This window comes from Protopterus annectens, chromosome 2.part2 (assembly GCF_019279795.1).
Source record: "Protopterus annectens isolate FY-2018-M chromosome 2.part2, PAN1.0, whole genome shotgun sequence".
NCBI classification, from domain to species: Eukaryota; Metazoa; Chordata; order Ceratodontiformes; family Protopteridae; genus Protopterus; species Protopterus annectens.
In genome coordinates this window covers 817,861,458-817,886,946 of record NC_056730.1, presented here as the reverse complement: position 1 = coordinate 817,886,946, position 25,489 = coordinate 817,861,458, and the positions used below count along the sequence as shown (strand labels likewise).

Sequence of the window (25,489 nt, the reverse complement as noted above, 5' to 3'; positions counted from 1 at the left end):
TCTAAAAAAAGAAACTTCCCTAAACTATGCCTTTGAGAGCAGAATGCGTAGTGTAAACATTGAAATCTTTCAAATATTATAAGTTTGGTTTCATGATTTGAAAACAATAATAGCAGCAAGAAAACAATCATGTAATTATCAAGAAAATGAAGAGGAAAGGGTAAGTAAATTCAGAACGGCTTTGTTAATCAAGAGAAGTAGATGATACACTGTTTTGCTTCATTTCTTGCTGGATTCAACACTTGACATTATGTTTTGTCTCATTTTGTCCTTGGGAAAAATGTAGAAGTAGGAATGGAAATGTTTAAGCAGAGTTTTCAGCTGCCATCGTCACTTGGAAGATTGATATATTTTCCTTAGTGCTCCTGCCTGCAGCTGTCTCCAGGCAGACAGGGGGAGTTAGCAGTGTTACGCAGCCCTTACAGCTTCAGCTTGACCAGTCATAGTTGTTCTTTTTGAGAACAACTGGGAAAGAACAGCTCAATGATAATTGCCTTGGTGACAATGACTGCTCTTTCTTTTGCTGGTAGGATAGATAAAAATCTGCCTTTATTTTGATGAAGGGCTTATATGCTTATATTAATGTTAAAATAAAACATGATCATCATATTGTTTGAAAGACTGTCATCCTTGGGAATAGAAGAAAAATCATAAGATAGTGCACTGGATGATCATTCCAAAAGTCACCATTATCATAGATATGACCTTAACCAAGTCAGAATATTTCTAAGGACCAAGGAGTCTAAAAAGACTGGTCACACTTCTCACCCCCTTGGCAGAAGATACCATTCCTAGTATCTACTGTTTTCCATTGTTTTGTGTCTGTAGTGTCAGGAGTTCCTGTTTTTTTTTCCTGATATTGAAGTGCAAAGAGAAACATAAGTAGCCTGCAAACAAGGAATAGAACTTCTTATTTTATGCAGTGGAAGCTCTCATTTACACATTTAGTTTAAAATGATGTGTAGTCTTTTTGTGCTGATTCAGTTTTTTACACATACTGTAACATTTTTCATTTGTATGTCTCCAAACATTCGGTTGCAGCTTCCACTATGCAGACTCTGATTGCTTCTTGAGACTTGCTACTTGAGCTTACCTGTTCCTTGTGAATAACAGCAAATCATACCAGATGTTCTTTGTGTTTCACTGCTGCAGTCATCTCATTTGGGTTATCTGCTTGCAGTAGCCCTCGGTTGGCCTGATTATCAAAGTCTTGGGTCCTGCATCGGTTGCTGTCTCATCTTCTGTGACATCAGGTAGTCAGGGGTATAAAACATGCAGCCGATGCCATTACATTAGTCTTTCTTGCCATGCGGTGCCTCAAGCAGAAGCAGTTTGCAAATGCTAGTCGGCCGACTCCTGAAATTTTCGTTTTGGAGTTTCAGAACCGAAGTCTTCAACTAAAGCTAAGTACCCTATTGGGGAAACTTTTTCTTGCTCTAAACCAATATCAGTAAAAGTCAATAATTGTATTTCTTGTGGAAAGCAAATACCTCATAAAGATTTTCATTCGTACTGTATTCTTTGCCTAGGCCCTGACCATGACGTACCTCGCTGTCAGTTTTGTGCCTTATTTAAACCACAAACGATTCGTCGTCGGTACATTTTCGCTTCTAAATATTTTGGCACTCGGTTCAGTTATCCAGCTATGTCTTCAGTAAGCCACCCGACTACCGACATTCCTAAAAAACGCAAAGATAAAGACAGAGACAGGTCATCTAGGTCCAAAGCTGCCGACAACGCTTCTCCTAAGCTAGTCGCCAGTTCGCCAGTACTCAGTGAGGCACTTTCGCAGCCCCTGATACCTGCTACTTCAGATTTGCAGGCCTCTACTGAGACCCATTTGGAGTCCGGTATGCTGCGAGATGCTTCAACTGTGGAACCTGCAGATGTCTCTACCTTGGATGGGTCCAGATCCACTGTGCAGGCACCAGCTTCTGAATGTGTATTCAGGCCTACTGACTTGCATATTAAACCGATGCCATCTTCTTCTTCTAGGCCTAAAACTCAAACCATGCCTAAGAAACTGATGCCCAGACCACATGGTCAGGCCTCTATGCCTAAAAAACAAATGATTAGAATGGCTGAAGACTTTATTACTTTAATCAGGGAAAGCCAGCCTTCCCCCTCTAAGAGACCTAGGACTGAATTTGCTTCTGATACTACTGACCAGGAATCTGAAATTTCTGTCTCCTCTGATGTCCAGGATTTACTCTTATCTACCTATGAGGATTCTGATGCAGAGGACTCTATTCCCTCTTCTTCTCCCCCAGAGGATTTTTCTTTTGGTGAAACCTTGCATACTCTTAGGGAGCATTTTCACTGGGAAAGCCAGGATTACTCTGATTCTAAAAAGAGGCTTAGAGATTTCTTGCTCCTGCCCCAACACAGGCCTTTAGCTATGCCTCCTGTGCTGGACATTGTTGACGATGCCTTTTCGGAATCTAGCTTGGCCCCTGACTCTTTCCCTCCGGCTCCCAGAAAACCTAATAGATATTACAGGGTTCCTGATTCTCACAAGTTCTTTTTTTAAAAATCCTACTGCGGATCCTGAGACCATTTCACAGGGACCCAAGGGCATTAAGGCTACTACTGCCAAAAATCCTACCCCATCTGATAGAGATTCCAGGGCCCTGGATAGATGGGGTAAAAAGGTCTGCACCTCTGCAACCTTGGCCATCAGGGCCTTAAATTGCCAGTTGCATATGTTAAAGTATCCGCAGCATATTACTGGATTGCTTAAACAGAAAATGATGTTGATTCCTGATTGTGCTGAAAATAAGGATTTACAGGATGTAATGCATTTTGCTGAACAGGTTGGAAAACATACTTTGCAATGTGGTTTTGATTCCCTTGAGGCATCTTGCAGGGCTGCTGTCACCGGGTCTGTACTTAGAAGGCATGCTTGGCTTAAGGAGCAATCTTTGCCAGATCATGTTAAAACTAAATTGCTGGATGCTCCTTTAAATCAGGACCACCTGTTTGGCGACAAAGCAGAAGAAGTTCTTAAAAAGATGGAGGAAAAAGCTAAATCTATGCAAACTGTTAAAGATTTCTTACAAGTACAGACTCCTAGATTTAGTAGGCATTGGCCCTCAAAAATTAGTCCTTTCCTGCCTCTTCCAGGCTTTCTCAGTTCAAACCCAGAACCAGCAGAACACCCAGGCTTCAGTCCCAGGGTATGCACAGGACTAAGTAGTGGGGGGCTCCCACTTCCAAATCAGGTAGTAGTAAGACTCCCCCCTATGGTAAGCTGCCTCAATGACTTAACTTTAAAACTTCCAAGCACTTCTCAATTGACCGCTCCTTTTGGGGGGAAAATTGCTCTGCAAGCAAAAAACTGGGAACTCATTACCCAGGACAAATGGGTTTTAAACATAGTTTCCCAAGGATACAGATTTCACTTCCACACGTTGCCAACCCCAAACGGATGGCCAGATCTACCTCCGAATCAGTGGGCAGAGGCTCAAAAACAAGTTCTCTCTCTCTTTAGATTAAAGGCTGTTCAGGCTGTACCAGAAGAGGAAAAGGGACAAGGTTTCTACTCAAGACTGTTCCGGGTACCCAGAAAAGACAACTCATGGTGTCCTATCCTGGACCTGTCTATCCTAAACACCTTTTTGGTGATTCCAAAATTCAAGATGCTAACTCTTCAACTGTTGCTTCCCATGATAGGCAAGGATGCCTGGTTGGCAACACTGGATTTAAAGGAAGCCTACCTGCACATCCCAATCAGGGAATCTTGCAGAAAATACTTACGCTTCAAAGCAGGCTGCATGCACTATCAGTTCTCTGCACTGCCCTTTGGCTTATCTACTGCGCCTAGGGTATTCACAAAGTGCCTAGCTCCAGTCATCGCATTTTGCAGGCAAAGAAATATTCAAATATACCCATACATGGACGATTCTCTAATTCAGGCAGAAGGTCAGGACATACTTCTGAATCATCTGGCATTTGTACAAAAGGTGTTAACTTGTCTGGGGTACACCATAAATGAAAATAAATCACATCTGGTACCCTGTCAACCAATTATATTCCTGGGAGCAAGCTTGAACACAACTTCCCAGATGTCTTTCCTCACGCCAGAGAAACAAAATCGTTTAACAGCTTACTTCAAACTAATGGCCACAAAAGCCCTGCTATCTGCAAGGCAAATACTGCAAGCCTTGGGGTTCATGGCCTCGTGCATTCTACTAATTCCATATGCAAGACTGCATCTGAGGAAACTACAATGGTATCTAAAAAGTCTATGGTGTCAACATTCTGAGGATCTAGATGCAGTGATTTCTATCATACCTTGCCTACGGTTAGAATTCCTTTGGTGGGCAGAGGCCTGCCACCAAAACAAGGGACTACCATTCACTCTACCCCCTGCCGGCCAAAACCCTAACAACAGATGCATCAGACTATGCATGGGGTGGGGGCTCACCTGACAGGGAAGTACATTCAGGGAAAATGGAACCCAAGTCAAATGTACCTGCATATCAATCAAAAAGAAATGTTAGCTGTGCAGAATGCTCTGACAGCCTTCAAGGACAATTAATGGTAAAGACGGACAACACCACTGTTATGTGGTACATAAACAAGCAGGGTGGTACCCATTCTTACCCCCTCTGCAGACTAGCCATGGCTCTGTGGAACACAGCCCTGAGCTACCAAGTACATCTACAGGCTTAATTCCTGCCAGGAAAACTAAATACACTAGCAGACGAACTAAGCAGAAATCTCATGGACTCACACGAGTGGAAACTGGAACCAAAGATTTTCAACATGGTGATCAACAAATGGGGACCCCAAATATAGACATGCTTGCCTCCCCCCAGAACTACCAACTGGACAAATTCTGCACAAGGACTCCCCACAATCAAGCTTGGAAAGTGGATGCTCTGTCCTTCAGCTGGAAAAATCTGTCAGTTTATGCCTTTCCTCCTCTGCCTCTCCTCTCCAAAGTACTATTAAAGATCAAACAGGACAAACCAAGGATGATACTGATTGCACCAGACTGGCCACGCCAACACTTGCACCCCCTCTTGCGCAGTGTGTCACAGCTGGCCCCATGGCATCTACCTCAGACCCCTACCCTGCTGTCTCAGCAGGAGAGCCAGATTCTGCACCCCCAGCTTCAAACCCTGAACCTGGCAGCCTGGCTAATTACCTAATCTCTCTGTTACCATCCCTCAGTAAACAAGTGTTGGATGTCATTTTGGAGGCAAAGAGGCCTAGTACTAGAAAATCTTATGCTGAAAAATGGAAAAGATTATGTGCCTGGAACCAAACTCAAGGGATGGCCACAAAAGTGCCCAATTTACCTCAGATTATTCAATACTTAATTGGGATACTTCACAAGGGCCTTTCCTTTTCCTCCATCAAAATTCGCACCTCAGCCATTTCAGCTCATTACAACACAGATCCACCCGTCTTTTCTCACCCACTGCTCAAGCAGTTCCTCAGAGGGGCCAAAAACTTAAGACCACCCAGGAGAGCCCCAACTCCAGCCTGGGATCTTAATTTTGTATTGGAAAAACTCACTCTTCCTCCTTTTGAGCCAGCTGCAACTGCAGAGTTAAAACTCCTTTCTTGGAAAACAGCTTTCCTTTTAGCAATCACTTCAGCAAGAAGAGTATCTGAATTACAGGCCCTTATGGCAGTGGAGCCTTTCATCATCTTTCATGCAGACAGGGTGTCCCTCAAGTCCAATCCCTCTTTCATGCCCAAGGTGGTATCCAGTGTGGCTCTAAATCAGTCCATTCATTTGCCAACCTTCTTTTCTAATCCACAGAACAAAGGGGAACAGATACTGCACTCCTTAGATGTGCACAGACAACTTAGATTCTACTTGGAGAGGACTAAACCTCAAAGGAAATCTGAGCAACTGCTGGTGGCTTTTGCTGCAGGGGCAGAGGGGAAGGCTATTTCAAAGCAAACCATTTCTAAATGGATAGGCCATTGCATTAATTTCTGCTATAAGCACCATGGAAAACCTATCCCACAGGGGATTAGACCCCTTTCAACCAGGGCTGCACCTACATCTACAGCCTTTCTCAGAGGTGTCCCTACAAGAGACATCCTAGAAGCTGCTACCTGGAGTTCTGTACATACTTTCACCAAGAATTACCATTTGCTAATTTTCTCTAAATCCAGAGCTGGCTTTTCCACTGCAGTCTTGCAAGGCCTTTTAGCTGGTCCTGATGTTATCTAAATTCGTCCACCCATCCTTAGCTTTGGGAATCTACCCAAATGTGATGACTGCAACAGTGAAACATGAAGAACATAGTACAGTTGTGTACACTTACCATAAATGTAGATATTTGAGTGTATTCACTGTTGCAGTCCTGGTTACCCTCCCTCCAGCCCCCTGACTTCTTTTGGTTATACCTCTATTCTCCTTTACTATACTTAAAAGCTTTTTGGTGTATTTGTTTTTTTGTTGGAGGTATATATATATATATATATATATATTATATATATATATATATATATATATATATATATATATTTAATTGCTTCCCATTAAGGGGGGCACCTGACATCTGGGGCAAGAAAAACTGATGTAATGGCATCGGCTGCATGCTTTATACCCCTGACTACCTGACGTCACAGAAGATGAGACAGCAACCGACGCAAGACCCAAGACTTTGATAATCAGGCCGAATGAGGGCTACTGCAAGCAGATAACCCAAATGTGATGACTGCAACAGTGAATACCCTCGAACATCTACATTTATGGTAAGTGTACACAACTGTACTGTCTCAGCTGGTGCCCACTAAACTAATTACCTTCATAGGCTGCACTCTGAATTACTGAGTTTTATTGCCTGTGAATAAGATTCTTCTTAACAAAACTACAATTTTGTAAATAATACACAGTACAGACCCTGTAGCTATCTGACATTGAGTACAGGGACACATGCCATCCACAATCTTCGTAGTACTCTACACTAGAGCTTGATCATGGTCAAATGAGTCCCAAGGCAGGGTAATGGACTGGGACCCCAGCCATACCAATGTCCCATTACTTGGCAGTCTTTCTCCATTTACCATAAAACACTATTCAACCCTATCAATGTGCATATTGTTTTCTTCTTTGATTTTACACTGATTACAGAGAGCAGGATTTAGTTTAAATCATATCTCAGATTTTACAGCAGAAACACTGGCATCCATTTGCTAAACCAAATAAATAAATAAAAAACAAATAAAAAATTCTCACATTGAAAACAAACTTAGCACAAGCAACACAAAACTATTCTTCCTCGACACTCAAATGCATTAAAAATGCATATGACAACCCATTAAACTACACAAGACATGCTGGGATTCATAGCCAAATATACAGTGAAGCACTAATTAGCAGCTATGTGATAAGTGCAAGAATTCAAAAAACAAATATGGAATGCATTTGCTAGAAGCTTGTGACAGCCTACTGGATGCATGTCCTTTTTCAGGAACAGCCCAAGAGCAACTATGACTGGTCAAGCAGTCTAGTGAAAGGACTGGAGTCACACAGAAGACAAATGAAGGCTGAGGTGATCAAACCCTGCAGACCCTGGAAGCATCTCATTAACAACTTATAGCCTTACTCATTGATGCCAAGAGCCAAACAAAGTACTGTAGCTCAAACTCAGTTCACTTCACACTCACATTCCTGAAAAATGCTAAGTTAAAAATGTGTTCATATTTAAAATATTAATATTAAATGTGTAGAGCTCATGATGTTCATTTTATTCACAGTCAGATAATAAACTAACTCGTGCGCACACACACACACACACACACACACACACACACACACACACACACACACACTCACTTCTGCATTATGCACCATTTGCATTCATGTGATTCAGCTTCTGGCAAGTTTACTCCATCCCTACAAGTACATCCTCATTAGTGATGCTGCAGCTGATTCATATATCCAGGTTCGCTTCAGTGGCAATCTTCATTAGACTTAGTAGCTCAGCATTAACACTGTTCGAAACTGTTCACCAATTCCTTCCTCCATTAAACTTTCTCCTGGGTTTCCTGACATTACTTTCGTTTAACTAAAATCTTCTGTCACATCACATGCTGTGTTTTCCTGTAGCTGAAGTCTTCTCTCATTGGCTGTACTTTTGGTTAGCTGTAGTCTTCTTGCCTTGGCTCTATCTTTGAGCCAGTGAAAAAAGAATTCCTGGAGCTTTCACTCAGTAGCTGAATGGGGGTAATTGCACCAGCTGAACAGAACAGGAGTAACTGGGGACATATGGGATTTAATTTTTAAAGTTTATGGGATCCCACAGCTGGCATGGAGCTTTAGATAGCTGCCTAGGTCACCTAGTGCTGGGTCTGGCCCTCTTCTAAACATTATAAATGGACTGTCCAGCAGTGGGCTGTTAAAGGTACAAAGAGATCAGCTTGCAGAACCTCTAGATGCTTCAGTCAGGATATTGGAAGACTCTCAAACTGAAACTTTCAGGCCCCAAGCTCTCCCCCAGGGTGACATTGACCACAGATGGGTTAGGAGCATTATTTGAAACAGACATTCCAAGGCATATGGTCGACCCAAGAAGCCAAACTGCACATCAGTATTGTGGTAATGAGGGCTATCTTTCTCACCTTACAGGCATACCAGGACTTCCTACCCAGTGGTTTAATTTATCCATGCTGACAGCATGGCAGTGGTTTAGTACATAAACAAGAGGGAACTCACTCCTGTACCAATTGTTGGGAGGCCAAGAGAGTATTAGAATGGGACTTTACCTCCAGTTACCTTGCCATTTCTGCTAAGGAGGGTACCTCGGGGATGTACTCATCCAGAAGTGGTCCTCATGACTGATATACACCTTTCTCATCTATCCCCTTTTCAAGAAGGTCAGAAGGTGATAAGCTCACCTCTAAGTTAAGTAAGTACTTACACATCTCACATGCTGAATAACTGTAAGGTAGCAGTAAAGAGTTTTTAGTAATGGTGCTGTTTGTGTGACCAAACATGAGTTCATTGTTGTGTTCAGCAGATTCTGCATTTCAGCAAACTGATTTGATCAATGTGTACAGAATCCATTAAAAATAGATGATGCATATGTGTATTTGAATATGTGTGTGTGTGTGTGTGTGTGTGTGTGTGTGTGTGTGTGTTTGTGTGTGTGTGTGTGTGTGTGTGTGTGTGTGCGCGTTGGGGGGATTTTGGTTCTGTGTGACTTTTTGGTGTGACATCAGTAGCAGTTGGGTAAGGAATTCTTCCTTATTCCCTGCCATTATGCAATATCAGAATTAAGTAGAAGGGTTGTGAGGGTAGAACCCCTCTGGAAAACACTATTTTTTTGTTTGTTTGTTTTTTCAATTGTTTGAGCCATTTAATGTTTCATCTTACTTTATTGAAACATTGAATGAGTGAATTTTAAGGTTTCACTATACACCATTCAGTAAGCATGAGGTAGGTACTACACTGCCTCAAAATACTTAGTGCTATCAATCAAACTACAGAAGGGGCAAGAGCCGATTGAGATTACATACTGGCCAGTGCAGATGGGGGGAGGGGCTAAAACAAAACAGGATAGGTTAACAACTTACTCTTGGTATAAGACAGAGGGGGATAATTGACTGGTGTTAATAAGGTGATAATATGAGATATGGCTTAAGGGTACAAGAGTATGAGCTGTGACTGTAGTATTCACTACTGTAAAAAACTGTAAAAGTGACAGAAATATGTAGGATCAATGAGGTAATCAGAAACAAGCAGAAAATTTAAATCAAATAGCTTTACCCAATAAGCTAATGTGGTCTTTACCTTATTGTAAAAGTGATGATCAATGGATAGTCTAACAGAGTGGATTTGGGTGCACTAATTGTATTAGCTACAGATAATCTAAATGAGTAGCTTCAAGTACAGACCCTATAAAGCAAATGGTTTCAGTGCAGTATCAGTATAGCACTCAGCCAAGTAATAAAAGTATTTCACATAGTTAACCCTGCACTCTTTAGTGCAATACTGTAAAGTTTGTTTGTGTCTTTCGTCTTTTCCCGGTTATGGGGTCACCACAGCGGAACTCCGGTCCGCTAATGATTGGCAGTTGATTTTTACATACCGGCTTGCCAGGCCTGATGCACAACCTTCAATGAAGGTACGCCCATTCACGCATGTCTCCACGCAGAAGACGCTCTAGCTGAGAATCGAACAGGACAACGTCTTACTGTGAGGCGACAACGCTACCACAGCACCACCACTGCAGGTAGTGCAGTACTGTAAAGTAATAGCTTTAAATGTCAAAATACTACAGTAATAAGTAACAATCAGAAATGCAATAACACCAGTGATCAAAAATGCAATCAGTAACCGAGACAGATTATTTTTTATATACCTAGTAGCAGTAACAGGCACTACTACAGTATTATCTTGGATATCGTCAGTAGTGAGCAACAGTAACAAAGCAACAAGGCACAATAGAGCAATAACATTTAAACTTAACACAGTTGTAGCCAGCAAAGCAAACTTGAACAACAGTACAGTACAAGCAAAGCACAATAGTGTAATGTTATTTAAATGCAATGGTGCAACAGTCAGCAGAACAAAAGTGCTAATTTCTGCAGTATATCCACAAGAAGTGCAGCCATTAAGTTAATAAGCTAAAAAAAACAATGATTTCATTGCATGAAACAAGGTAGTAGCAAAATTAATCATAGTATTGCAACTAAGTTTTGACAAAGAAGGTACTGAAATTTATATTTTATATCAAATCTTATCAATAGATCCATAGCAGAACAACTAGCCCCTCCCATTTGGAAAACCTTTCACATTACACCTCTACATAAAGGTGCCAATTCAACAGATCTCAATACTGACCAAAGCAACAAGGCACAATAGAGCAATAACATTTAAACTTAACACAGTTGTAGCCAGCAAAGCAAACTTGAACAACAGTACAGTACAAGCAAAGCACAATAGTGTAATGTTATTTAAATGCAATGGTGCAACAGTCAGCAGAACAAAAGTGCTAATTTCTGCAGTATATCCACAAGAAGTGCAGCCATTAAGTTAATAAGCTAAAAAAAACAATGATTTCATTGCATGAAACAAGGTAGTAGCAAAATTAATCATAGTATTGCAACTAAGTTTTGACAAAGAAGGTACTGAAATTTATATTTTATATCAAATCTTATCAATAGATCCATAGCAGAACAACTAGCCCCTCCCATTTGGAAAACCTTTCACATTACACCTCTACATAAAGGTGCCAATTCAACAGATCTCAATACTGACCAATCGCAATATTATCACCACTGTCCAAAATGCTAGAGAGAGTCATTCACATTCAAGTTACTGATTACCTGCATACTAACAAGCTTCTAACCAACACTCAGCATGACTTTCGAGCATTTCATAGTATTTTTATTTATTTATTTTACATTTATTGACCGGGCTAGTCTAACTGGATATATGTCCATTTTCAGTAGAGGCCCGGGGAGAAAAGCTCCAACCAGTTACAGAGACAGATGTGCAATATTACAGTATACATATTCACAATATAAATTAGTAACATACAGTAAAAGTGAGATGAGATAAAAATACTTTGTGAAAAACCCTAAAGAAAGTAGATGTGTTTAATATTTTTTTTTTTTTTTGGGGGGGGGGTGGATGCTATAGTAGAAAGAGCATTAGGAACCAAATTGTGTTGTAAATGTTTGTATATTGGGTGTAATCAGTCAGGGTTGGAGCAGGGACAAAGCCAGTGGTTCTTTAGATATTCTTTAAGATGCTTTTTGAATAGTTGAGTGGAAGCAAGTGAGGTAAGTTCAGTTGGAAGTTGATTCCAACTTTTTCCCACTGTATTGGTGAAGAGTGAGTCCCCTGCTTTGTTGTTTGATTTGACAGTAGACACTAGGAGTTTGTTTGCTGAGCGAAGTGTAGAGAGATTTTTGTAGGGGGTGATCAAATTAGTGAGGATTGGTGTATTATTGGGGTGATAGAGGATTTTTTGAGTTATAGCAAGTTGCTGATAGAGAAGCTTATTATGCAGTTCAAGCCATCCCAGTTGTTTGAGGTTTTGGCAATGGTGAGTTCTATAGGGGGAACAGGTAGCAAATCTAGCTATGTTATTATAACAGGTGGACAGTTTATTAATGTTATTTCTAGATAGATTAGTATAAATTGGAGAAGCATAGAAGAGGGTAGAGGAAAGGTGGGTCTGAGCAAGAGTAAGTCTTGCTGGGGGGGTGAGGAAGGGTTTGATTTTATAGAGTGATCCTAATTTTTTGTTGACAGTTTTTATTGTTGAGTTAATATGGTCGTCAAAGCTGAGGGTGTTGTCAATTGTAACTCCCAGTAAGCGGGTTGTGGTATCAGGGACTATATTAGTGCCATTGTTGGAGGTTACTATGAAGTTTGGGGGAGTTGACTTAGGGGTAGGAGCAAAGAGTAGTAGTTTTGTTTTTTTGGGATTCAGAAGGAGGTGGTGTTGCATGAACCACTTTTCAACACTGTTTAGTACTGTTTGGGTCTGGAGTTGGAGAGAGTTGATGGATTTGGCAGTGCAAATTAATGTTGAGTCATCTGCATATTGGATGCAAGTGGCTTGTGGAATATTGGTATGTAGGTTGTTAATAAATGGTGAGAAGAGAAGAGGACCTAAAATAGAGCCTTGAGGTACTCCTATGTTCACAGGGAGGGAAGAAGAAAGAGTATTATTCCAAAGGACTGCCTGCTGTCTGTTTTCAAGATAGGATTTAAACCAATGAATTGATTGTGAGTCAAGTGAATGGGCTTTCAGGGTTTCAATGAGTAAGTTGTGGTTCACCATGTCAAAGGCCTTTGAAAGGTCTATAAATAGAGCAGAAGAGAAAGTATTGTTGTTACGATTTTCGTTAATAGAGTTAGCAAAGGATAGTAGGGCGGTTGTTGTGCTGTGGAATGGTCTAAAACCATGTTGGCAGTTGGCAAGTAGATTATTATGGATAAGGTGGTTTAGTAGTTGTTTGTGTATACATTTTTCCATTATTTTAGCAATTGGTGAGAGTAAGGCTATTGGCCTAAAATTTGATAGTTCAGTAGATGTGATGCACCTTTGTGTAGGGGGATGATATGGGAAACTTTCCATATGGATGTGATTTTACTTTCAGAGATAGTTCTGTTTATAATGATGGAAATGGGGTAGGCAATGGATTTAGCTGCTAGTTGCAGGAATTCTGCTGGAAGGCAATCAGCAGAAGGGGTGCAGGGTCTAAGCTTTTGGAGGAGTTTAGAAATGATGGATGTAGGAACAGGTTGTATATGAAAAGTGGGAATGGTAGGATTCGGGATGTTTAGAGGTGATGTGGTGTTAGGAGGTATTGAGTTGGCAAGGGTTAGAATGGCTTCAGTAAAGTAGTTATTGAAAGCATTTGAAATCAGGTTGGGGTTATTTTGGAATCCAGAAGGTGAAGGAGTTTTACAGTGTCCTGGCTGTAGCAGTTTGTTAATGCCTGACCAGAATTTTTGAGGTTGTGCTTTATGGGTTTGAAGGAGTTGAAAGTAATAGTCTTTTTTGTCTCTGAGAATGTCTTTCTTGGTGGCATTTCTTAGCTGTTTGAAGTGAAGATGATCAGTTGGACTTTTTAAGGTTTTCCATTTGTTCCAAATTTTATTTTTGAGGAGGATCTTTTGCCTAGTTTCTTTTGTTAGCCAGGGGGCAATTTTGGACTTTCGGCGGGAGGATTGAAGTGGGGCATGGGAGTCTAGGATTTAAAGGAATTTTGTATTGAAAAAGGTCACTGCTTCATCTAGTTCAAGATTTAGCAAGGGAGACCAATCACATGCTTTGAGTTCATTTTGGAAGGACTGAGGATTGAAGAAACTTTTGGAGCAGTGGGTTATAATATTATGAAAATTTGGGCAATGGGTTTTATCCCTAATAACATAGGTTATCATGTGGTCACTAATATCGTCTGGAAGGGTTCCTGAATTGTATGTATTATGATGGCTATTGTGAAGGATCCAGTCTAAGGTGGTTGCTTTATTGCTTGGTTTATGGATTCTGGTAGGAGTGGTAATAATTTGAGAGAATCCATGAAGATTTATCAGCCGCTCTAATGGCATTCACCAGTACTGTCAACTATCACAGGAACAACAGTAATTATGTTTCCTCTACCTTCATTGACCTATCAAAAGCCTTTGATATGGTTTCCCATAGTATGGTTCTAAACATTCTCTCAGAACTAAACTTTTGTCAGTCTCTACTCTTGCCTGGTTCAAGAATTACCTTACTGGACACCAGCAAGCAGTCTCATGGGAACAGCCGTTATCACCCCTTTTACCAGTGACCCTAGGTGTTCCCTTAGGCTCAATCTTAGACCCACTATTATTCTCAATATTTACAAACAACCTCCACACCTCAACCCTACAAGCCTCTGTCATCCAATATACAGACGATTTGACAGTGATATGTGCTGCTCCCTCAATCCAAGAACTGCATAATTTAACACAACAATCCTTCCTAGAAGTGGAGAACTGGCTTACAAATGCTCAACCAGTCTTAACCCCCCCAAAAAAACAAACTCATGATTTTCCATCTCTCTAAATCAGCCTCACCCACTAACATTTTCAACATTGTATCACTAAACAGCACTATGATCTCACACCAAACGCTTAGGAGTCGAAATTGATTGCAATTTAAAATTTGACATTCACATTTCACAAACAGTAAAAAAAAGTTCACAAAAAACTCAGAACATTGTATAATAACAAACACTACTTCACTGGAAATACTAAAGCTACCATTGCCCAATCCCAGTTAATCTCTACACTGCTGTACACAGCTCCCACTCCCACAAAGCTAAAAAAATCAGAGCTAGCAAAACCTGAATCCTGCTGCAACAAAATTGTTAGATATGCTACAAACCTACCAGCTAGAGTTCACCATTATTTAGCACTCAAGCAACACAACTGGCTAGAGCTCCCCCACCTCCTTCATTACAACCAGTTAATCATGGCCCATAAAATACTCTTATGAACCTGACAAAATACCTGCCTACAAATATTACTTCAACCTTATGCTACAAATAAAATCCTACACTCCACTAACAAATACCACAGAAAAATCTTTTTTACTAAAAATCAAGCAGGAGATTCCCTGTTTTCAGATTATATAGGAAAAATCTGGAATGAGCTACCAGAAAACATTACAACTATTACATCACTATCCCAGTTTAAAACAACACTACAAAAACACTTATTAAATAATTGGTCGTGTCCTTGCTCTGCTCCTGACTAATCTTTCCCTCTGACAATGCTACTACCTTGCTTCATATACTGACTAAACCATTCTACCCATTCTATTACCCGTGCCACTTTGCATACTATCATTACACTGGACTAAACAATTGTAGAGCTAGTGAAATATTGACTTGACATTTCAATTTCGTTGTAAACTGTATTCAGAAACTGTAATGTCAGAGTGATCTATTTACTTGTACAGAAATGTATAACGATGTAATGTCTCTCTACTTCTGTTTAATCTTTTGTTTCTTATTGATTTGCAAAGTCTCATTGAGTATCTTATACACTCAGTAATCCAGTAATTAACTTTTATATAGCTGACCTTACAAACTGTTCTTAACTATTTTTTCTAACTTCTCTGTCCTATGTATACTACTGACATATTGTATTTCTGTATGTTGTTTTACTGTCATAATGTATTCATTGTGGAGTTTTTCTCCCTTGGCCTCCGCTGAAAAAGGACATGAGTCCAGTCGGACTTTCCGGTAAACAAATGTAAAATAAATAAATAAAAGAGCTGAACAGGTTGCCTTATCTGTTGTACACTAGTCTCTTTTGTTGAATCCCTAATAGGATAAAACTTGGTTTGCACTGTTGTGCCAAATGGAGCAAGCTTCCTGGTATTTAAAGTCTGTAAGGCTCCACCCCACAGAAGCTGGCCTGTCAGAATGCAGATGTAAGCCAATGTCCCAGCAGAAACTAGTATATCAAAATCAAGTACTCCAGCCCCTTACTGGAACCCAAGCTCAGGTGGCTGTCACATAAAGGTTAAAATTTTGTATAGCACGTATGAAACTAGTTGTGATAGCATTTGGGTGTTTTTGAGCTATTTACTATGATTTGACTTTCAGTGAAGTAGAATTTCTATGTTTTTAATTACGAAAACACAGAGATGGCTCACAAAACACACCTTGGGATGTTATAGAGCTTGTTCACTCCTTTGCCCTAAAAATACCATATTTGCACACAGTGTCTCTGTCATACTTTTTCCATAACTAAAACTATTGCAACTTTTGGTCTTAGTCACTATTGCCACTATAGAGAAGCCCAATGATTAAAGTGAAACATTTCTAGGCATTTCACGTGTATACCAGCGGATTAGTCACTCCTCACTTTACAGACAGTGAACAGGTAGTAGATCTTGATGCTCTACAGATTTGTAATTGCTTTAGGGGATAGCACAACATCATTACTTTAAGGTAAAATGTATAAACATGGTGCTCAGTGCATAGGGCTAGTAATCTGCGAAACATTCAGTAAAAAACTAAAAGTGATTGATAAAAAAGTGCAACAAGTTTGGTTATAGCCAATGATGGACAGCAGCAAAAGCTGGCTGCGCTGCTTAGATCTTATGCAAATGAGCATGAGCACAAGACTCTTAGTGCTAACATAATTCAAAATTGGTGATCCTGAGTGCAAGACTTTCATGTAACATGGCACTACAACACAGCCATGTGCCACTGTGCTTTATGGCCGTCAGTCATGGCACGAAAAGGTGAACCTCCACTCTTCGGTTCCAGTGTAAAACTATCCAAACCACAAGGTGGTTGTCAAAAACATATAGCCCCACATGTTTGTGTCTACCTGTCAATATCTGCATCCAGGGCCACCATCTCAGTACTCGCAGGGTATAGCAGTCCTTGGTGCACAAGCTGTTATGCTTTGCCCACTTCCTAATATGAATATATCTGATCAGTTGGTAGTCCATGACTAGTAGCAGTCAGTGTGGTGCAGAAATATATGACATAAATCTGTGAACTCCCCATCTGACTTGTTCATTGAAAAGTAAAACACTTGCATTCTTCTTTCTATGACTGCAAGACTTTGTGATGTTAATCTTATAGCTCTGTATGTGCACCTTTCACAGGATTTTTGTTTGAATTTCTTGTGGTTGGGTATAACTCAGTGGGTTATTTTCTAGGTTTGCTGTAGCCTCTAACTAGAGAGGAATCAAAAAAATGGTAAAATGCAAATACCTGTGTCTTCTACTGATTGTGAAAGTATGAGCTGACATTTCCCCTGATTATATCCATGAAAGTGTGTTTCAGAAATGAGTTTAGGCTTTTCAGAAAATGTATAGTCTTGCTTTGGTGAAACTTGTAAGTGAGAGAAGTGGTCTAGGTGGCAAAACTTAGATGTCTGAAAAACAGCTGAATCCTTCAGTAAAACTATATATGGCTGCCAACCTCACACAAGTGAACAAGGAGGCCTGGGTGACAGCTAATGATACTGTTAATGCCGATGTAAATAGGTCAGGCCATGCTGAACTTGTACCATGAAAGGAATTGGCACATTGGTTTAAGTAGATTATGCAGATGCTAGACAGGTTTACAACGTCGTAGAGTAAATTATGTGGAAAGCATGGAAGCAATGAACCTTCATGCTAGGGACTTTGAGCAAGTGTAGTCTTGGTTTGAGAATAAAAATAATGAAAATGTTACACTCTAGTCAGAGGTAGGAAAAATTAGCAGATCAAGTGGAAAATATTTGCATTATTGAATTTCCTGAAAATGAGGAAAGAGGTGATTGTAACTTTTATGTGTAAAATAAATTGGATGAATGAACTGGATTGCACTTGGCACAAATTAAAATCGGTTTTCTAGATTATTCATTCCTAGATGGACTATTGCTAGTGGTAGGTCTAAACATATTCTGGTGAGATTTGAATCTTTTAAGATAAAACACCAGTTGCTGACCCTGTTGTGCTGCCCTAATCAAAATGCATCAAACTGAGAAAAGAGGGTATTTTCTGAAAATTATTATGGTTTGTAGACATGAAGAGGAAAGGCACGGCATGAGTTAGCTATGGGCAAAGTTTGGGTTCTCTATTCAGTTGTGATAGAGTGTTGTTTTAAAAGCTGACATTTTGTCTTCTGTATCCATCATTTTTCATTATGTATTTTTGAAAGGATTCAGTGTTTTTGATGTTTCTCAATTAGCAATCAAGGTCATTAGGGAATATGACCCTCTGAGGTCAAGACCAATATCAAGAGCTTCTGGCTAACTGAATTTGCAGATTATTGCAAATTAGGCACAGTCATAGGATCTGCCACCGACACAAATGTTTTTCGGGAAGGGCTGACACAGACAAATAACTTTTGTCGGAGCCATGGACTAAAAATAAATGCCAAGAAGTGCATAATAGTATCCTTTGGGAAGTAATTCACCCCTGGTAATTATCATACCACCCCTAAGAGTTGATCCAGTATTGAGGGACTTTGGGACACACGTAGACAGTAATCTAGCACTTGGCCATCACACACGTACAGTAATGAGGAAATTATTCTATGTTGTGCAGCTTATAAGCAAAGGCATGGTATCTAGGTCCAAGGAGGTCATCATTTGACTTTGTGTTTTGCATTCAAAAGACCTATCATTGAGTGCAATGCCCCCTTTGGTATATACATAACCAGGCAGATCCACTAATTGGAATGTCCATAGAGTTTCTTCACTAAAAGAATACAGGGTACAAGTAACATGTCCAATGTAGACCACCTCAAGGCCCTATCCCTATATTCAGTCTCCTAGAGGTTGTTGAGGGGAGATGTATGACTGGCATACAAAGCATTGTCAGACCCCACCTTGATGGACCTCCTGCATATCTGCAAAAACAAATAGCACTAGAATTACCCATTCTAAAGACTTAAGCCTTGCCTGTGATATAAAATAGGAGCTGCTGGAGAAATAGGTGTATATCCTAGAGAATACCTCTTCTCTGGAACAGGCTCCCCATTCATGTGAAGGAGAGTTCCTCCCTAACCCAATTAAAGTGTAACTTGGACAATTGGATGGGGAACAAGAAATGTTTCCCTAATTTGACACCTGTGTGTCTAATGGACATTGGCAGCCAGTAAATGGTTCATCTCCCAAGCCCCATGCTTACACTTATCAAGGGTACCAGAACCTTTCAGAGATTTGGGATGCATGGCTCATAGGTTATAGGTTCATAGGTTGGTACTAGGCTATCGGCCCTAGGGCCTATACAAGCCTAGCCAAACAATTCCCCAGATATTTCTTCTCACAATATTTACTTCCCTGGACCCCTGTCTAGCAGGGTGACTGACGTGATCCCTGGGGTGAATTTCCTATCTCCCATCCAATCATCAAGGTTCCTTTTGAAGAGGGCCATGGAGGCACTCTGCTTCATGTATGGGCAGTCTGTTCCAGAATATGGGGAGTCTCTGGGTCAGGAACCTATCCCTCCAGCATGTTTTGTTAATTGTGATGACAAGGTTTAGATCCCTGGAGCATGTGGCTCTGAGGGATTGGGATTTCTTTAAGTGGAGCATGTCCAACAGCTCAGGGTTTGACATGGCCTTGTATGTTAAGCAGAGATTGCCTCTGAGTAGATGATATGCCACAGAGTATAGCTGGAGTTTTTTTAGATGGTCAGCATAGGGCATCTGCTTTAGGCCTGTGATTCTTTTAGTGAGGTATTTTTGCAGCCTTTCCAGCTGTTGCAGATGTCTTGTGAGGTACATACCAAACAGGGCTTTGTACTCTATAATGGGTCTAATGAGGGATGAGGACAGTGGGACAATGACCTCCTTTTCTCTGGATGAAAAGCCCTTAGTGATGAGGTGTGCCGCATAGAAGGATTTCCTGACTGATGTGGTGATGTGGTTATCGAAGGTGAGACCACTGTCCACCTGTGTCCCTTAGTCTCTCATCACACATTCAGTGTTTAGTGTACTGCCACCTATGTGGTAATTCATGGGTACATGTTTTTTCCCAAAGGGGATAACTATACATTTCTTGGCATTAAGCTTGAGCCCATGGCTATGGCACCAAGCATCTGTTTCTGTAAGGCCCTTTTGTAGAATATCCACATGTTGCGCGTATACACACACACACACACACACACACACACACACACACACACACACACACACACACTCACACACACACATGTTGTGTATGGATCCCTATATGTTGATCGAGGTTTTCAGAAACTTGAAAAATCATATTGGCGAGATGATATAATTGAATTTCTGAAAACCTGAAGCTTTTGAATGGAGATCATGGTATAGTGAGAATCGGGGAAATTTACTGTTTCCTCAGTGCAGTGTGATTTTAGAGTTGGTATATATAATTAGAAGGGGTGTGGAGGTGCAGAGGGGCTTACCCCCCTTTAAATCTGTAAAAAAATTTAGATTTTTTTTTTTTAATGTTCAAGTTTTCAGAAATTCGATCATATCATCTTACTGATATGAATTTTGAGTTTCTGAAAACTTGATCAACTGACATAGATCCGTATATACATGTATAGGTTGATACACTTAATACATAGCTGAATTTTCAGTTTCAGCTATATTATCAACTGCTTAATTGCCCTCTTATTATGCATAAGTCATGTTATTGACATTGCATTAAAGTCAAGGATTTTGGCTTTATTGGTTATTTTTTCTTTGTTAATTGCCTTCATTGATATCTAATCATTACATTTGTAGGTAAATACTTCTGTTTAAATTTTTCATATTCTGACTGAATTCAGCTTTTGTGTTTCTGTTGTGACCTGCTTTATATGTTCATAGGTGTATACTAGGCTAACTGCCCTGTAGGGCTATTTCAAGTTTAGTCAACAACCAAAAGTCAGAATCAAACCCTATACCTTGTTTTTAAGGTGAAGACCTTAACCATTACGTAAAACCCATCTCAGAAGAAATAGCAATCGGAGAACATGCTTTCCACGAAAGATGGTTTAAGCTGTCCTTGAGGGCCGTTTTAAGTCTACTCAATTTCTCTTATGAAGGTGATAATCAAACTTTGTATCTTCAGTCTGTGAGGAAAAAACTGAACTATTATACCAACCCCCCATGCTTGTCAAACATATTTTCATTTGTTTCTTTTTGTGCAGAAGTCACATTTAATTTAGTTTTTGAGAATAAAAGTAGCATGGATATTTGCACGAGAAGTCTCAAACCATTGCTTTCTTTATACAAAGAAATTATAGGAAAAATGTTGATTGTACCTTTACTTAACATTATTATGTTATAGGACTTCCTGTGTATTTTTAAACAGCTGTTACTGAAATATTGATTTCTAGTGATATTTATTCAATTATTTGCTAAATGTTTGATGGCAAGTTAACAAATAACTTGGGCATACTCAAACAGTTTCATATGTTAGTTTTCCATTATGTATACATTTGCAAGATGGCCAAGCAGGATCCTAACGCTCTAATTCTAACAACTTAAAGTTTAACCAGTATTTACTCTACACTCCTGTTTGGAGCTTCCATTTATTTATTTTTTTATTCCAATAAACTTTCAAAATTACATATTTCTGTATTTTAATGTTCATATAGATAGAAATATAGATTTAGATAACTAGATATAGATATACACTTATATATTGCCTAGATTTCTGTCTACACTGTCTTTGTCTTTAAAGTGACCATCTGTATAGACTGTACAGGTTTTATTATATGCTAGTATATGCATATATGACTTTATGCTTTACATGCATATACAGATATGTATGTGTATATTTATTTCACAGTTGTTATTGACTATAGTACTGGATATTGTGTTTTGCCTGTTGGCAGTTGTTACTATCCCCCAAAAGAAAAATAAAATTCCCTTTTAAACATTCTTTTATTGGATATACATTTTTATTCAGTATCTCTTTATTTATTTAGCCCTCTAAATATCATTTGTTCAATAAATTAACTCAGTACATAATGAGATGTATTTATTTTTGCAATAAAGTAGCTCAGTGCATTATGAGATTTATTTATTTATTTTTTTGTGTATTTTTTGCCGTTATTGTATTTACTAATTTGTCGGTTATAGACTGTTACAAGCCTGGTACGAGGAAGTCCATCCAATAAGCATTAGGCAGCTGAACACCTGAAATTTTCCCCTTTCACCTACAGTACTCTGTAAATAGCTCTTCCTCTCCATATCTCATTTGCCAAGTGTTCAAGCCAGTCACATCTGAGAAGCAGCCTTAGACTTTTGTGTCTTTCAGCTTTTCCCGGTTAAGGGTCGCCACAGCGGAACTCCGGTCCGCTAATGATTGGCAGTTGATTTTTACGTACCGGCTTGACAGGTCTGACGCACAACCTTCAACGAAGGTACGCCCATTCACGCATGCCTCCACGCAGAAGACACTCTAGCTGAGAATCGAACTGGACAGCATCTTACTGTGAGGCAACAATGCTACTTTTCTAAAAAGTTGTTACGTTGTGGTAAATGTTCTTTTAAAATTTGTCTGTCTTAGATTATTCTTTTTTTTTTTTTTTTTTTTTACCTATCATAACTTCTGAACAGTATAGGCCAATTAATTATGTTTATTCATTTAGTCATTTTTGGCTATTTTTCAATTTTACTTACTTCTTGTACTAGGTCCAAAAACTTTTCTCACCTCACCCTTTTCTAGTAGTTAGTATTTGCTCTGCAAAGTTATATGACATTTACTTGCAAAGTTATTGCATTTGTTATTCTTCCTGCTTTTTGATCTTGTTTGTACAAAATACCAGTCTAGTGCAGTGATAGTGGATAGTTAGCCATTTAAAATGTAAGTGGCCACCTTAGGATAAGCAATCCTTAAGTCTGCATTGTGTAGGAGAGGAGCATTTTGGTACTGTTTGTGAAATTTGCAAGGGTTTCCTTCCTAATACTACAAGAGAAAAGAGAGACAATTTAAAGTTGTTTAAAATGGTGAAAATGCTTGCACCTACCCTGGCAGAGCTTCAACCTGAAGGGACTGTTCACAGTCAGCTCCCTCAACTTTGAGGGCCAAGAGTGCAATTGTTGAAGGAGACCCTTCAAAACACAAGAAAGACAAAAGCATATAGCTGTTAAGTATAGGCGAACCTCTTCATTTTCTCAATCAAAAAAGATAAAATTTTATGATAATGTGCATTCTAGATGTTCTGTTCAAGGTGTTTCAAAATTGCATCTTAAACTTGTCTCTTATGTGTTTCATGTTAAACTGGACAGGACTGCTGGTTTGACTTCTTTTAACTAACTGAGAGATACCTAGACACGTGTACTTGACACAACTGTCAGCAAGATCCCGTTCCATCTCTTGACAAGTTTGTGAAGGTCATAATTACAGTCAGTAAAAGCTGTCTGTTGCCTTTACCACCAGTTCCACTTTGTGTGGTATCATGCGGAACAGTGGACAGTTATCCTGTGTACCTGCCCTAGTGTTGGAGATTAATGCATTTATAAATGCCAGTCCCAAGACAGAAGTATGTGGCATTTCCATCATAACTTAGCAGTCATGTGATGCACCTTTGCTGCCTGTTTTTGTTTTTTATACTCAGCTTCCTATTGATATAAATACATCTCCTTAGGAGCTCAGCATTTCCATCTGTTATTAACAGACTTCTTAGGGGAAGGTAGACCTTCATGCTGAACTAAGTTTTATTCACGTTTGTGTGTCTGCAGTGGAATTTTGTTTCTGTCTTTCTGCTACCAAGACTTAATGGGATACCAGTTAAGGAAATGCAGATGTTCATAGTTTCATAGGTATGTACTAGGCTAAGCCTAGCCAAACAAGGTTCCCTGGCTTTCGCCACTCAAGAAATTTATTTTCCTGTACCCCTGTCGAGCAGAGCCACAGCAGTGATCCCCAGGGTGAATTTTCTGTTTCCCATCCAATCGTCAAGATTCCTCTTAAAGAGTGCTAATGAGGAGCTCTGCTTGACATTAACGTGTAGCCTGTTCCAGAGTATGGGAAGTCTGTGAGACAGGAATCTATCCCTCCAGTATGTTCTGTTTATTGTGGTGACCAGGTTTAGGTCCCTGGAGCGTGTGGCTCGGAGGGATTGGGATTTCTTTGTGTAGCATGTCCATCAGATCTGGGTTAGACATGGCTTTGTATGTTAGGCAGAGGTCGCCTCTGAGTAGGCGATATGCGAAGGAGCAGAGCTGGAGTTTTTTGAGACGGTCTATCAATGTCATCTGTTTGAGGCCAGTAATCCTCCTAGTGAGGTATTTGTGTGACCTTTGTAGTTGTTGCAGATGTCTTGCGAGGTACATGCCAAATGGGGCATTGTACTCTATAATGGGTCTGATGAGGGATGAGTAGAGAGCAACGATGACCTCTCTTTTTCTGGAGGAGAACCCCTTTGTGATGAGGTGTGCCACATAGAAGGATTTCCTGGCTACTGTGATGACGTGATTATCAAAGGAGAGACTACTATCCACCTGTGTCCTAAGGTCTCTTATCACACTTTCGGTGTTTAGTAGGCTACCGCCTATGTGGTAGTTCATGGTTACGGTGTTTTTCCCAAAGTGGATGACAATGCACTTCTTGGCATTGAACTTTAGGCCATGAATTTGACACCACCTGTATTCTATTTATACAGAATGACAAAGCATTCAAAGTTGTTGTATGCCCATTGAGCTGAATAGCATAATTTCATACTTCCACAAATAGTTTAAAGAGTTCAGTTTTATCTTTATTTTACTTTGTAGACTTTGCTATGCAAACTGTGTGTGTATTATACCCTAAAGCCAACCTCTAAGACAGTTCTTTGATAGTATGTGTATGGTACAGTATAAGAACAGTGGATGTGGTACAGACAGTGAATACTTTGTAACAAATTATGTGACAGTGAATGCTTTGTAACAGATGATGTGACAGTGGATACATTGTAACAGATTATGTGACAGTGAATACTTTGTAATGGATGATGTGACAGTGAATACGTTGTAACAGATGATGTGACAGTGAATACTTTGTAACAGATGATGTGACAGTGAATACGTTGTAACAGATGATGTGACAGTGAATACTTTGTAATGGATGATGTGACAGTGAATACGTTGTAACAGATGATGTGACAGTGAATACTTTGTAACAGATGATGTGACAGTGAATACTTTGTAACGGATGATGTGACAGTGAATACGTTGTAACAGATGATGTGACAGTGAATACGTTGTAACGGATGATGTGACAGTGAATACTTTGTAACAGATGATGTGACAGTGAATACGTTGTAACAGATGATGTGACAGTGAATATGTTGTAACAGATGATGTGACAGTGAATACTTTGTAATGGATGATGTGACAGTGAATACTTTGTAATGGATGATGTGACAGTGAATACGTTGTAACGGATGATGTGACAGTGAATACGTTGTAACAGATGATGTGACAGTGAATACTTTGTAATGGATGATGTGACTCACTATCAGACAGGTAGAAGACTGGGTGCTACAGGTCCTTGTAGAACTGAAATGCAATAATATACTTCATTGTCACTGAACACTTGGCATTGGATACTTCCAGAAAGTGCAGTAGC

General features: G+C 39.7%; 1 protein-coding gene across 14 annotated transcripts in view; it reads left to right on the top strand.

The window, feature by feature from the left end:
- Positions 1-25,489, top strand: part of MEF2C (myocyte enhancer factor 2C) — a 797,870-nt gene that overhangs the window by 417,760 nt on the left and 354,621 nt on the right. The window lies entirely within an intron of this gene.